This window comes from Plodia interpunctella, chromosome 14 (genome assembly GCF_027563975.2).
Source record: "Plodia interpunctella isolate USDA-ARS_2022_Savannah chromosome 14, ilPloInte3.2, whole genome shotgun sequence".
Taxonomy (NCBI): domain Eukaryota; kingdom Metazoa; phylum Arthropoda; class Insecta; order Lepidoptera; family Pyralidae; genus Plodia; species Plodia interpunctella.
Window position 1 is genome coordinate 3704811 of NC_071307.1, and position 14842 is coordinate 3719652.

Genomic DNA, 14842 nt, shown 5'->3' on the forward strand with positions numbered 1-14842 from the left:
AACAAAAAATAAATCTGGCCAAAAAATACATGGGACTATTATTATATAAATTTGAATAAGTATTTTAACTTCCAACTATTGTATATATTCTAACAGATAAATATATATTATTATTATTATAAACAAGATCACTTATGACAAGTCATACATAATCTTTTCATTTCATTACTCAACAAACATGCTGGCGAAAGTAGTAAAGTAAAAAATATCCTATTGTTATACATCAGAAATTAGATTCCGTACGTATATGTACACAAAATAATAAAAAAATGATTGAAAGGCCAGCCGCGGAGTATAACCGAATTACTGGCTGTACGCCGCCGTTCATTAGCTTGTTTGCTCGGCGCTCTACAAATGAATAGATTTGTTTTATAGCTACAGTCTACTGCACGTCAAGTTACTCCACATTCACCTCTATGCAGGTGGTTTTAGCGACGAATTTGCAATGAATTTAAGAAGGCATGTGATGTTGTTTGTACGTTTCTATTAAATCAGCGACCGACTGCCGCAAACACTCACCCGCCGTCTATGTTTGTCAATGTCAAATCAGATTCCAAAATTATAACTCGTGGAACACTAAAAATATCTCTAATTTCGAAATATATCGCAAAATTCATTACATATTTATAATATATAATAGAATAGATATTCGAATTCTTGCCTCCGTAACACATAAATGGATGGGAAATAATCTTTAACAGATAATGAAAATTTACTAGCCACGCTTCGCTCCTGGAAAAACTGTAGAGATAAAAATATAAATTTGATGTTTGTTTAGATAATAGCTATAAATGTGTTATGCCACAATAACACTGTCTCTCTTACTCTTCAATCCAAACACAACAATGCAAGAACTGCTGTTACTCGGCAGAGTGAGGTATATACCCGTACAGAAGACTCCTTTATACTAAAGACTATCTGTAAAGAAATTCCTTTCATTCATTCTGGATAAATTAATCGGATATGCACTTGCATAAGTACCAAGTTGCAATTTAAAACATCCTTTTAAAACCGTCTAGTATACATCAGTACGTATTTATCGAGTTTTCGCTGGCAACAACCCTGTCGTTGTAATTCACTGACAAACGCATATAAAAGAGTCCGGTTGCGAACAGGCACGCGAGTGGAGTAGACACGTAACTATTTTTATTTTAAATATCTTTTTAAAAAATAATAATATTGTTTAATATATAACGCATAATATAAAAGAGTTAGTTGCGAACAGGCACGCTAGTGGAGTAGACACGTGACTATTTTCATTTTAAATATTTTTTATAAAATTTTAATATTGCTTAATGTATCTATTTACAGCCGAAATACCTATTTTGTAAAGCACTGTTTTAAATAATTAGCTGACCCTGGGCTCCTACGCTCATCCGAAAGTAACCGGGAAAACGCTCAGACGAGTTTTAAACAATTTAAGGAAACCTATGAACATGGATTTCAATTGAAATGTTGTTTGCTTATTTTACCTTATTAAAAAATAACAATAACAAAGTTGTATATATTATATTATTTTATAAACATCCTACGCAAACAACTTTTGCTCATAAAAATCATTACTGTAGTTAAAAAATGAAATATACTTATATTTCAAGAGTCAATTAGAAGTCTTAAGAATGAAGTTTCCTGAAAAACTAAAGAACAATCAAGAAAAGAAGCTGTTTCCGATCCTTATTAATTTTTAAAGGTTTAAATGAATATAGGTACAAAGTCAAATCCAAAAATCCCTTCAAAATAGGAAAACTATGTACACACACCGTTGTCTTCAAATGCGTGTCAGCTGTTTAGTAGGTAGGTAGGCATGTTCAATTTAATTATAATAAAATAAGTGTAGAAATGTTCAACACTACTCTCTTTCCTTCGCTGTTCTCTCACAATGTTCCGATCCTCCCGGGAGGTAATTATGTATGGCCGCTTTTTAGCGCGTCCGCTGCGAATAAAACATAAAAACGCCGCAACTAATGATTTCAGGTTTTGTGTAAATATACACTTTATTGAGTTTTTAAATATCACTGAGTGCCAGGTGAATTATCCCTTTATCTATCTGACTATTGTCTTTTATCTTTACCAAGTATTAGCTGTTTATTGCCGCTTCGCTGCCGTGGAAATTCTGACCTACTGTATAGCAATATTGGTACTAATATTTCATTATTATATTGGTGTAGGGAAAAATAGATTCTAGTAAGACTTTTATTTTCTTTCCTGAATTCAATTTCCGTACTGAAATGTCTCTGAAATACTACAATGTACTAAACTAGGAAAAAAAACTGTTAAACATATGTTCTTGAAGATTATTCATTTTGAATCACAACGATATATTTTACAATAGCACCATGTAATCAAAAATTGTTTAAAAAACCGAAAACTTTATTTATGAAATCTTATGCTCGCTCTAGTAACAAAATTTAAACAGCGCCATCTATCGAATATGGTTGGAACTACGAAAGTTTACAGTGTAAACTCTCATCTCGTCGAATGTTGGGGAGAGCCACGGATGGCGTTGCCTGTCGCATGTTAAGCTATGTTTCTCAAAGAGCGTGTTCCCATTGCTCAGTCGTGCTCCGTTGTTTTCTATAGGGTTCGACACTATCTTCAGTAACAAACAGGTGTCAACATGACGAAGGAGTCGAGTTCAACTACTGAGCTACGCTCTAAAAGAGGTTCAAGGTGAAATAAGCTCAACATGTGAGTTCTTATAAACTGCTGAGTTCACTAGTTTATAATAATCAGGGAATTTATTTAGTGGATCTTGTTGGTCGTCTTTTTTATCTGTATAAAAAATAAACTAATTAGGTCGTTCTGGTATTCTAACGAAGACGGTTTTCAGTAATATATCTAGAAACTGGAGAACTTTTCCACGATAGTGTGGAGTCGGTGTGTGAATAGTGATATTATGTAGGTTGCGAGCCTTTCTCCTATGAGAAGAATCAGAAATTACAATTTATAATCCTTTATGTTAATAAACTTTAACCTTACAAATTGGTCAGGAGGAAAAGCAGCTGGCATGTTTCATGTTTTACTTTCGCTCCAGCATGGAAGCATTCGTATAAAAGTACAAACATACGCAACAGTCATCATGCAATATCATATTTGTTCACGTGTCCACACCAGGGCGAGCGGAAGTATAAATTTGCGGCGACAAAAACCGCGGCAATCGGGTTGATCGTTGGTGGGCAGTGGTGTCAGGTTCACTTCCCCGTTTGGACTAGTGTTTGTGTAAGGTTTATGGTTGTTTGTTTCGCTTTCTGTTTCAAAGGGCAACTTTTCAAGAGTTTTTTGTATGTCATTGGATAAGTATCTTCACTGTTAAAAATGTAGTAGACGTGAAATAATAACAAAAACACTGAAATATTAGATTACCAATACTACTATTATTGGGTACTAATGAATACTCTGAAATTGAATTAAATTTTATCATATCCAAACCTATAGATCTTTAATATTAAATAGTAGCTATGATGGAGATAGGAAGCAAATATGGAATACACCCAATAAAAGTAAATTTTTAAAAAAAGGATATTTTCTTGATTTTAAAACGTAATTTATTTACTAGCCGCGACGTGGGGCTTCGCTCCCATGTGTTATTACAGGTTATATTCCACCCGTGTCCCAAATTTCATAACAATCCATCAAAACAGTAACAACCATAAATACATACACACATACATCCTAACAAACTTTCGCATTTATATATAATATTAGTAGGATTTACAACTATAAACTTAAAATAGGTTTTTCTTAGCACCGGTATTCATAATATAATTATTAATTGTGAAGGTGCGATTGAAAGACACAACCAAATAACTTGTAATATAAATCGAACTATACGATGCTGCTAACAAGTATTTATGTACCTGACATATTTTTATTTATCAATGGAAATTTATGTAGAATTAAGTTGTAAGGCAGATAAAAAATCAAACAAGTTAATCCTGACACCTGAGACCGGATAACCGGCCGGTCATTTCATATTTTCCCAAGTCCATCTCTCACGCGCCGCTAAATTATTCACCCGGGACAACCCGGTCAAAAGTAATGACCGGTGAATGCGAAATTACACGTGTTACAATGATGATTCTGTTTACCCGACCCGAGTAATTTTATCCGGACGTTTGGAGAGCCGTTAGGTTTTAGCTGTAATCGTTTTATTTAATGGTTTGTACTCCTGTCTTGTTTTGGCTTTTGCGGGAGTCTGATAAATATGTGGACATGATGGTGTGATACGTGGAAATGCATCCAGAATTTGGAACAGATTTTTATGAGATGCAATATTGTTTACCCAAATTGTGTCTTTTTATTTTCAGATAAGTTTAATAATCAAAATAATCTTTTTTTTAAAGGTCACCTTTTACTTTTCCGGAAAATAAAAAGAAAACAGGAATACTAAAAATAATGGTAATAAACTATAAATAATTTATTATATTAGAGATTATTATAAACTTATTATAGCTTATTGTACCTATCGTTCATAGTCTCCGCATCTATTAAAATGTGTCAGTCATAATACTAAATTTAAACCTAGAGTAACGTTGACCGCTGCGCATAGAAAAATAATACCATTGTGTTCAAATTGAAAACTACACGCCAATGTAGCATTAACAATTGACGTGCCAATGAAGGATCAATAAAGCTCAAATATAGTTTCTTACTAGAGCTATATTTAAATATTTTGTTCCTCTAAACTTCTTTATTAAGTACTTTGGTAGCAAATCCACTGACTGTCGCTGATCCTCGAATGGGACTAAAACAACACGCACACGCGTGGCTACAAAAACGGTAGCGGGTCGTCTGACCGTTTCCGACAAGAAATTTATTGGCACATCCTATCCTGACCACGTGGATGGTGGCGTAGCTACCGGAGAGCTAAACCAGGGCCTCCAAGCTTAGGGGCTCTTCGGATTGTGTAACAGATAAATTCTAATCTGCTACCTATAATGGGAACGGGCTCGAGATAATTTTTGCACCAGTGTCTGTGATTATTATTATTATGTACAGTCGACTGCTTGTCAAGTTACCCTGAATTATTTTTATGCTATGGTTATAGAAATAAATTTGCAATTGATTTAGGTGTTGATGTGCTGTTATTTCTGTACTCACTATATAACTAAGTATATCTTCAGGGTTATTACCTATTTCGATGTGTAAAACTTTCACAGCTTAGTTGCACAGGGGCAAAAAAAACTTTTTGAACTAGGGTATCTTGTTACTTAGCCACGCCACTGCATGTGGAGTCAGTTTTTTACACTACTACCCAAAAAGGAGTGTTAAGTTTTTGCATGTTTGCTTTAGAGAGAGTGTCGCCATGCTGTCTGGTGATCGGCAATGTTTTTGTTTCGGTTTCATAGTTGTGATGACAAACATGTGCTCCTTATCTGTAACTTGAAGAGTGTGTTTACTTGACAGTGAACCTATATCATGGTTATGAGTACCTCCCTTTTAAACTTTAAATGTTTAACATGGTACTATAAGCTAAAGTATTAGTCTCGTTCTGACGATGTCAGATATTTTTGTAAAATGCAATATTTTGTGAAGCACCATTGGTATAAGAGTGTTACAAGTCAAAAGTTAAAAAAAAATCTAACAAATGTTGCACCTTGGAAGATTACTTCTCAAAAATATTTGTAGAATTAAGTGAAAAATTTGTTATATTAGTACTAAAACCACATATATGATTATTGCCAAAATAAAATATGTGAAAGTCTAATAAATGTGTTTAATTGTAAAATGTTCATTTTTTTCTATTGAGTGGAGTATTCCATTTTGTGCTGTGCATTTTGAGCTTTCGATTGAATTTTGTGTCGAAGGATGAGGATCCACATTCAATGGAATCTGCAACCGACCATATCTTTGATGGATAGGATGGTGGTACTTTTAAATACGTTACCTGGAGTGCAGTTTTCTTTTGGTTTTTTTTTGTCTGATCCAATCACAAAACTTTTTGCAAACCAATCGCTAATTGGATAGGCATCAGAGGATAAAACTTTTTCTTGGATTTCCTTAAAAATTTCGGGAATTTCAGAAAAACGATAGGCTGCAAAAACATTTGCTCCTAAAAATGTTATGGATACAGTTTCTTTTCTAAGTGGAATAGCGTACTTATGAAAACGTATTGATGATTTTAGTAATAAATACCTGACTATCAATATTATGTTAATTATCTGAAGAAATGATAAAACTTTATACAGATTTGTTACTTACTTACAGTGATTTGTCAGCTGTAATAATAGTCCGACAATTTTTTTTTAAGTAAATCATTCATTCATTTTTTTTCTTCTAAGCTCCTAATTGCGTTTATCTACATTGTTGAAAGGGTCTCGGAAGGTATTGTCTTGTAAGAATTTAATAAAGACCGACGCAAAACGACTTATTTGTGAAGCTCATAACATTTGACGTATGCGCCTGATGAAATGGAGTGTGTATTTATTAAGTTAATTAAACCCTTCTTCAAGGGATGAAGGGTCGGGGTCGGCCGGGTATGATAAGATCATATGCAGATTTGATGGATAGAGAACAGACGGTGCGTTGTTATATTTTGCTTAGAGTGGTTCTAGTGTATTAAGTAAATAGGACAATAGTTCCAGCTACAACAATAAACAATCAAAGATACCTATGAGGTAATACAATAAAACGTACATAGATAATATAGACAAGCTATTTAAACACAAGACTGAAGAGATTAAATGAAGATTTAAACGAGAAATTTTACACCTGGTTTTATATATTTAACTAAATAAAAACTATGCCAAATTAGGTAATTGTTTTACGTCAAAATATCAATTCGATCTAAAGGCAGTATTTATGATATTTTTTGGTGTAGTTGGAGGGCTGGAAAGTGACTTAAGGTACTTTTTCTGCCGCGGGCAAATGCGATTAATATGATATAAAATTATATTAAGTTATACTTTGGGTTTTAGCTTGATCTATCTGTTAAAAATCACAAAACAAAGTCATAATAAATATATTTTAGATAAACAATTTTCCCCATGGCTTGTCTCGTAAATCTTATCAAAATATTTCTTTGTAAGTATAAGTATATTAACTTTACCCATACGCTTGAAAGTCTTAATTTTAATAATTGGTACAATAATGAGACATTATTAGGGGAGGCGGCCATATTTAACGTTTGAAGAATCGGATGGCGGGTAATTAAACTCCAGAACGCTTCATTAGTCAAATATGTGAGGATAAACTTGGAATATTCGCGAAGCATCCCAGGAATATATGCATAGAGGCTGCTTACGTCTCGCCTTTGTTCTAGTTTCCTAGTTTAATTAGCTTTGTATGTGTTGTGCGCATCTAACCTTATTGTAATTTACTAATGCTATATACTTTATTTTGTTTGGAAAACATACAGCTTATTTTATTCTAAAACTATTTAAATTCTAAATATTTATAACTCTTTGTTCTCGCATTATGATAAGTGATAGTTTGTAAGTTTGATGTACATATGAGCGAATATGGAACTCAAACAAAATATTGGGAACGTAAAGAAAAGAGTCTATCGCTTCCTGTTGTGATTACCGTATACATCGTTGACCGTCTCCTATCGGGTTACTGGTGTCCATGGATGGATAGATAGAGTTATAGTTTTCTTAATCTTTGCCTAAGATTAAGAAAACTATAACTCTATCTACTGATTGCGACTTTTGTTTTCACCAAGCAACACAAACGATCGTTTTCAATTTAAAAAATGCTGAATTCTTCCTTTAAGTACCTGTTTCAGAAATCAGAATCTGCCTGAACCTTGATAGAGAATACCATATGGCGTGAAGTCCACCTTTGGTACATTTTTTTTTGTAATTTTATGCAATAATGTTTTTAATTAAATAAAACCTGCAGTGTAAAAGTATTCCACAGCAACGTTCAAATTGCTTACATCAAAAGAATCAAAGTAATGTCAAAACACGAACAAAAGGCCAAAGAATGTTTAACTCGAATTAATTTAATTAGTAAAATGTAAATTCTGTATAAATCACAATAATTCCTCTCCCGAGATCCATCTCAATCGAGCCACCTCCTACATAGATCACGGGCTGACAACTCCTTAGTAATGAAGACGGGCTACAAACTATAATACGCTATCTAAATGCATCGTCGACAGGCATAAACAATTGAAATAATTATCAGACTAAACCCCCGGATCACGGAAAGCCCTCGAGATTTCAACCCTTCTGAGAAACTGACAGCGTCTTATGCAAATTCACAAACTTGTCTATGCCTATGAATACTTTCCCGGCTTTCCTAATAATGCATTCGAAAATAAACCTTAATTGAACATATTATAATTTGGTTTCCTTCATAATTTTCAATCGCTTTAGATGTTTTGGTGGTGATGGGAGTTAAGGCTTGCTCAATTGGCTCTCTCTATGGCAACTTGTGTTTCGAAGAGTGTTTGTAATGCTATTCAACTGAGATGTCGCAAAGCATGTAAATAATATACAGTGTCAGAAATTAGGGCAAATCGATATTTGTAACAGTTTATGAACTGTATAAGAAGAATTATGAAAAAAAGTGGTACAACTAGCCACTTTTTTTAAAAAGGTTATTTACATTAATTTTAAAACGGATCTCCATAACAGTTATTCTCAAGGAAGTAGTTAACATATTTTACAACTAAATAAAATCATTTATACTCATCTTTTTATTAGACCCAATTAATTGGTATTTCCTATAATAAAACGGAGATGTATCTACCAAACAAACAAACACAGAAATTCAATAAACATCAGCGAGAGAGCATAAACAAATCCAGTGAAATGTAGCCGGAATCAGTCTGCTGTGAAATGTGGTTAAATGAATACACTATCAAACTTTACCCTTGGGAAGTATGTACGTAATCTCAAATTTTAATACATAAGGTTCTTATGATTTTTATTTACCTATTTAAGGAAACTAAGTATATTTACGTATATAATTAAGTTTATTTTAAGTGGCAAACTTATGGCAAAGTATTATCTACCAATCAACCTTCGAGAAAAACTAAAAAATAAATTATAAAGTGTATCATTAAAAAAATAAGGTTGAGGTGCACCGGTCAATTTTGACGTTAATTTTGAGCTGCGCGCCAACGTTGTTTCGATAAAATTATGTACATTGCATTTTTCTCAGGTTAAAGCTAACGTTAACTTTCTCAGGTCAAAAATTATTCTTTCTACTCGAACAACCTAGTGATAGGTCCGTACCTCAAACTGGGTATATTTATGCAAAATCTTAAGAAACTTGTTTGAGTAGATTATTTTACCTATCAGCTGATTAGCATTAGACCTATTTACTGCACGGAGAAGGGTTATAGCTTTCACAGAGTCAAGCCGAAGGCAATAGCTAGATCAATTTGAAAAATTCTTACTCTAATTGAATTATAGCGGTACAACACCACTAACCTTTTCTGTTAGTGGTGCAGTGAATAGGTTGATCTACTATATTATATCTATACTGTAATTACCTATATTTTCTATAAGTATAAAAAAACAGAAAGTCTTATCAGATTCTCGAAGCGAAATATTTAAGTTTGAAATTAGAATGAAATTTTGAATAAAATTTGACACCAGTGTTAGCAATTACACAATAAAGAAGTAGGAATTTAGAGTTTGCTAGGAGTTGCCTTTTCTTAATAGAAGAACATTAACCTATAAATAAAAAATCTAAATACGCACGAGGCGGTCTACACTGTGTACACTCACAACCACACTTGCTCTCGGAAGTGGTTACATCAAAAAGATGTGTTCCTTTTCAGACGCCGTCGTGGAGGGTCTCAATCGTTTTGTCACAGATTAATTTTAGTATAGAGTCAAAGTCGTAGGTATTAGTTTAGTTCTATCTTAGAATAGGACAGCTCCCCATTCGTGGATAAACGACCAAGGGACGCATAGACAGCTGATAGGCAATAATTACATTTGATGGCAAGCAGGCGGCTTAAAATTATAGCCAAAACCAGGATCCACTATATGAACTACTATGTGTAACGTTAATTTTATCCGTTCTGTTCTCCTAATAGAACTAAACGCACAGAATGATGAAAACTTGCTACATTCCTGCATTGAAATAGTTTTAAATAATTATAATTCACAACGAAGTTTGATCTGACGATATGCACGATTGTTTAAATATTAGATAGGTTGACCTATCCTTAAAAAGCTTCACCACGATGCGAGGGTCGACCAAATTCATAATAAGCCATTGGTCATTCTTACTAAAGTGAAAGTGAACATTTAAACATTAATTTCTAATGATAACGCTGAAATCTTAAAAGTGGTGTAACCTGTGGAAAATTGCTAAGAATTCTTGATAGATTACATACTTGCCGCTTATAGATAGTTTGTTTTCTTTACACTAATTGTTCTGTGGCCTCATCTCATCTCAAAATAATTCAACAAAGACTCTCGTGCTTGGCTGCCCACCGATAACAATGGTTGTCGGACTTCTGAGAATTTCAAAACGCCCAAATATCTAATTGGAATTTCTAATTAGAATATGCCGGAGTCGGCTAATTAGTTTCCAATGGGGTAAGTATGTTGTTCGACCTGACTGGATGTTTTGAGTTTTAAGTAAAGATTTAACTTATGCATGAATTTGTGCAATATGAAAAGAAAAAGTAAAGCCCTATGATTTGTGTCATCCACAAGTGAAACATATACTCGTAAGAAGAAATCTGTCAGTTTTTGGATTTTCTATTTCTTCGTCCCATACATCATGAACACTGAGATTTCTCAAACTAAAAATCTGTTTATATGGATCAAACATTACCAAACAAAGACACGAAATCTCCGCAGCTCCTAGAATTCAATAAAATTAGCATGCTAGCATTATAAAGCGCGTAAAGGAAGCGGTTCGTGTAACCCTTTCACATAAATTGCAGAGACTTCCATTTAAAACACGCGGGGGGCCATTAGGGGTCCTCAGGTCCGAGGGTCCGCTTGACCGTGTGCGGAACCCGGGAAGAAAGGGCTTATTTTCATTAAGCAACTAAACGTACGTAGATTTATATAGCATTCAAATAAGTGGTCCTCAAACTTTTGAACACTAAATTAAAATCGTTAACACGAGTTAAATTGAGTTTTATAAAGATTGCATTCTAAGCAATTAAAAATAAACAAGCTTTCATCCCCGGCTCCGTCCGCGTCTATTTCCTACGGGAGGACTTATTTTTCTGAGTAGAAATGTACCCTATGTCCTTGCCCGTACTTCAAACTATATGTATACAAAATTTTAAGAAGATTGGATGGATTGGAAGAGGTAACAAACAAAATTATTTGATTGAACTGTGTATCGAACCGCGGAGAGCGGTTCTCCTAACTGAACTATCGAGGTTAGTACCTGCTTGGCCGAATAATTCGAAATTCGATACAAAAAAAAAGTTACATGTTGAATTATGATGAATAGTGTAGACACACTGGCTTTTTGGCAGTTATCATAACTACCGGATATGCATGAGATTTCGCGGCACACAGTTTGGGAGGCAGTGGTTCCTAACGAGCCGAGCAGTGACCCTCTGCGGCGCAGTAAGAGGCATTTTTGTTGCGCCGCATTCCGCCCCGAAGGAACCGCGCAAAGCATTCTTGTGTGTACATAGGTCATGCATAATCTATGGAATATTTTATAACATTTTGCACGAAATTTATAAATGCATGATGTAGTGCCTAATATACGACCTTCTATAAATTAGCAAGGTCTCTGAATCTGCTCTCTTAACGGAAATAAAAAATAAGAAGCGGACCCTGCGCTTCGACACTCAATGGTAGCCGAAGAAACCGGGAGAACGCTCAGATGAGAAAGGGATCTCAAAAAGGAAATAAAATAAGATCTTATAAGAATGAAGCAAGCAATGTAAAATATATTTGTAGTTCGGTGTCGTATAAGAAAATTTAAATTCTAACTCATATTTGTAATTTCTAGAGAAGTTTTACTTAGTTCTAGACATGATTTTTCTTACTTTAGGTATTATTAGAACAGATTTTAACACGAAAATCACACGTCTTCCATCACTTGTACACGGCTCAAACGCCGCAAACTTTGAAGTGGCCATTTCATTGTAGGTACTACCTGCTCGCACCGACAGTCGGCATCCGTCTGGTGTACCAATTAAAATATTCAACCCTATTGCGGGTATAAAGTGAAACGAATCGTTGTTACGGCCAGAACTTTTTAAACTTTCCTACAAACGGGTTTGTGCAGTTTCGTCATGGTGGAATTTGGTCACTGATATTTACGTATCATAGATGTATTGTATTATAATGTTTAATTAATCAATGATAATAATTTATTTTCTGTTTATTTCATTATTGTTAATATATTTGAACATCGGCATTGATAAATTTCGAAGACCACTGCAAGTCTTCCTTCATTCTCTGATCAACTTTTTATATACAAAGCAGTAATTTATGTATAGCTAAATTAAATACTAATTAAATACTATTCATGATGACTATGACAAGGAAAGAACAAAAATATTACAAAAGAAAAAAAAAAACTCTAATTTATATGTATGGCCAAACGACACTGTGACTAGACTCCCCAGCCTCCGTGCATGTGGGGTGCTGCTAAAATAGAAGTTGTTTACGAGTTTAGAATTGTTGCCACGAAAAAAGAAACTTTAATTTCTACATTTTAAAACAAAAGTCGGCGAGGCGAGGGGATAATGGCTTGAACATGTTCGTACATACTCACCCTGAAGTATGTGACGTACCTTTATTAGGCAAGTTCTTTCGGAAAGGTGGAGTTAAGGCTTTTTATTTTATTATTTAAACGCCTGCGTAAAAATGCCGTCCGTTTTAGTTTAATTTGTTCTTAAAATTTAATTTGTTTTAAAATGCTAGCATTTATCCGGGGCATTGCCTGCGTGAGTTTTCCACCTTAATAAGTCCTTCTCCACACTACTAACTGCTATTGTAATGTGGAATGGATGTGTAATTTATTAAAAGTGTGCAATAAATTTACATTTCGAATGATACAGCTCCTTAACAAACCAAGGTTATCTTTCCATATATTTACATATATATTTTGATAGTAACGCTATACATTTGGTCAGCCAATGAATCAGTCTGAGCAGCGGGCTCGGTAATTAGATTTAAGAACAACTGGGCGCGTCAGTGCGAGAATGGGCTGCATTAATTTGAGCTTCTCTAACGAGGGCGACGGACGGTCCGACCGACTGGGACCTTGGCGCAAAGGTGATATGGAGTCGAATTGTATCGTGAAACTCAACATTTGAAATAATTTCAGCGGACAGAGAAGGAAGTGAAGAAAGTCCAACATTGGGACATTGGAACAGGAGTAACATTGTGAAGAAAAAGGTCTAAAACCTGCACCTACGAGTGCGACTAACAAACGATCAACTGGGATCTCTTTATAGCAGACTAGAGGTGTACCACTTATTTCTAAAGAACGTCTATACTTAGAGGAGTTAAATTTAAATTGATTCTTATAGTTTGTATTAGTAGTGTGCATTTGCACAACACTCCTGTTTTCAACGATTAAGCTGCGGTTGACAGGGTAGCTTATGTACCTAATATGGCGAGAGCCAAGCCTGTTAGGAAGATTTCATATTTTTAATTTATTTGCCAACTAATCATCTTATTTATAACAAGTAAAAACAATGTTTTGTCACTATCACACTTAAATATTTGACAGAGACACAACGAAACATAATTTAGTAGTAGTAACAGCATAATTTAGTTTAATTATGATTCAACTTTTGAATATAGGGTAGTTATGCAATGGTGGTGTTTAAGTACTTCACTTTGTTTGAATTATTTAAATTAATAAAGAAACATGGTATCCAAGGCACCCCTGTGCTCAGCAGTCAAGCTGTGTCCGGCGGAGGCACGCGTCCACAGACTATGTTTATTGCAATCTGGCAGCTAATGCCGCCTGCTTACCCGCTTACTGCCCTTTTGGTGCCCTTAAACGTAATTATTTACAGCTTAAGAAACTCCGATTTCATCGGTATGATCTCCACTAATATCCAATAGATTAGGTGTGTCAAAGCATCTAGCCGGTTTGGAAAATCTGAGATCAGTATATTTTTTTACTTTTATTATATACTTTATCGTCTTTTCTAAAGTGTTATTGTTAACACTATTTATGAATTTACTCGATAAGATGAAGAAAATAAGTCACAAAACTGATTGTCATATTCTTAAATAGTAAGTACTATATACCTTTTATAAATATAACGTATGTAGGAAGCTAATTATTCTAGCTATTTCAAATAAATTCATAACTTATGAAGAAATGTGAAATCGTAGGTAGGTAAGAGTTTTTATTACTATTACATACAATACTCATCATAAATACAGACCACAATATCATAATTATCACTAAATATCTATAACATCGCAAAATCTCGTTTTGAAATTCTAAAAGGAAAATTAAACAATTCAAATTATTTCGAAGCATGATATAATTTTGAAATCGCATCTAAGCGCTGGTCAGCCAAAGGGTTGTTGAACTATCTCCGACCCTCGACCCTTGCAAACAATGCTTGCACGGACTTAAATAAAAGGTTTGATTTTGTGTTGTAAGGGAGCCTCCGCCAATATTTGCAGAGGTGGGATTGCATACCTTTATTATGCTCCCTTGAACTGCCTTTATAATAATAACTGAATATATTTGGCGAGGATCAGTTCATATCTTGTGAAGTACTCGTAATATCAATGTTGCTGGAGATATTCATAATGATCTTGTTATTTTTAAATATCTGTTATTAGAAATCTTTAATTTGAACTTTACATATAACAACGGCTGCGATCTTGGACTCGGTTATTTTACGAATTTGGCAAAAAATATTGCGTTGTAGCGGGAGCTAAGTGATTATGCTCGACCACCACAAAGGGAAGATCTT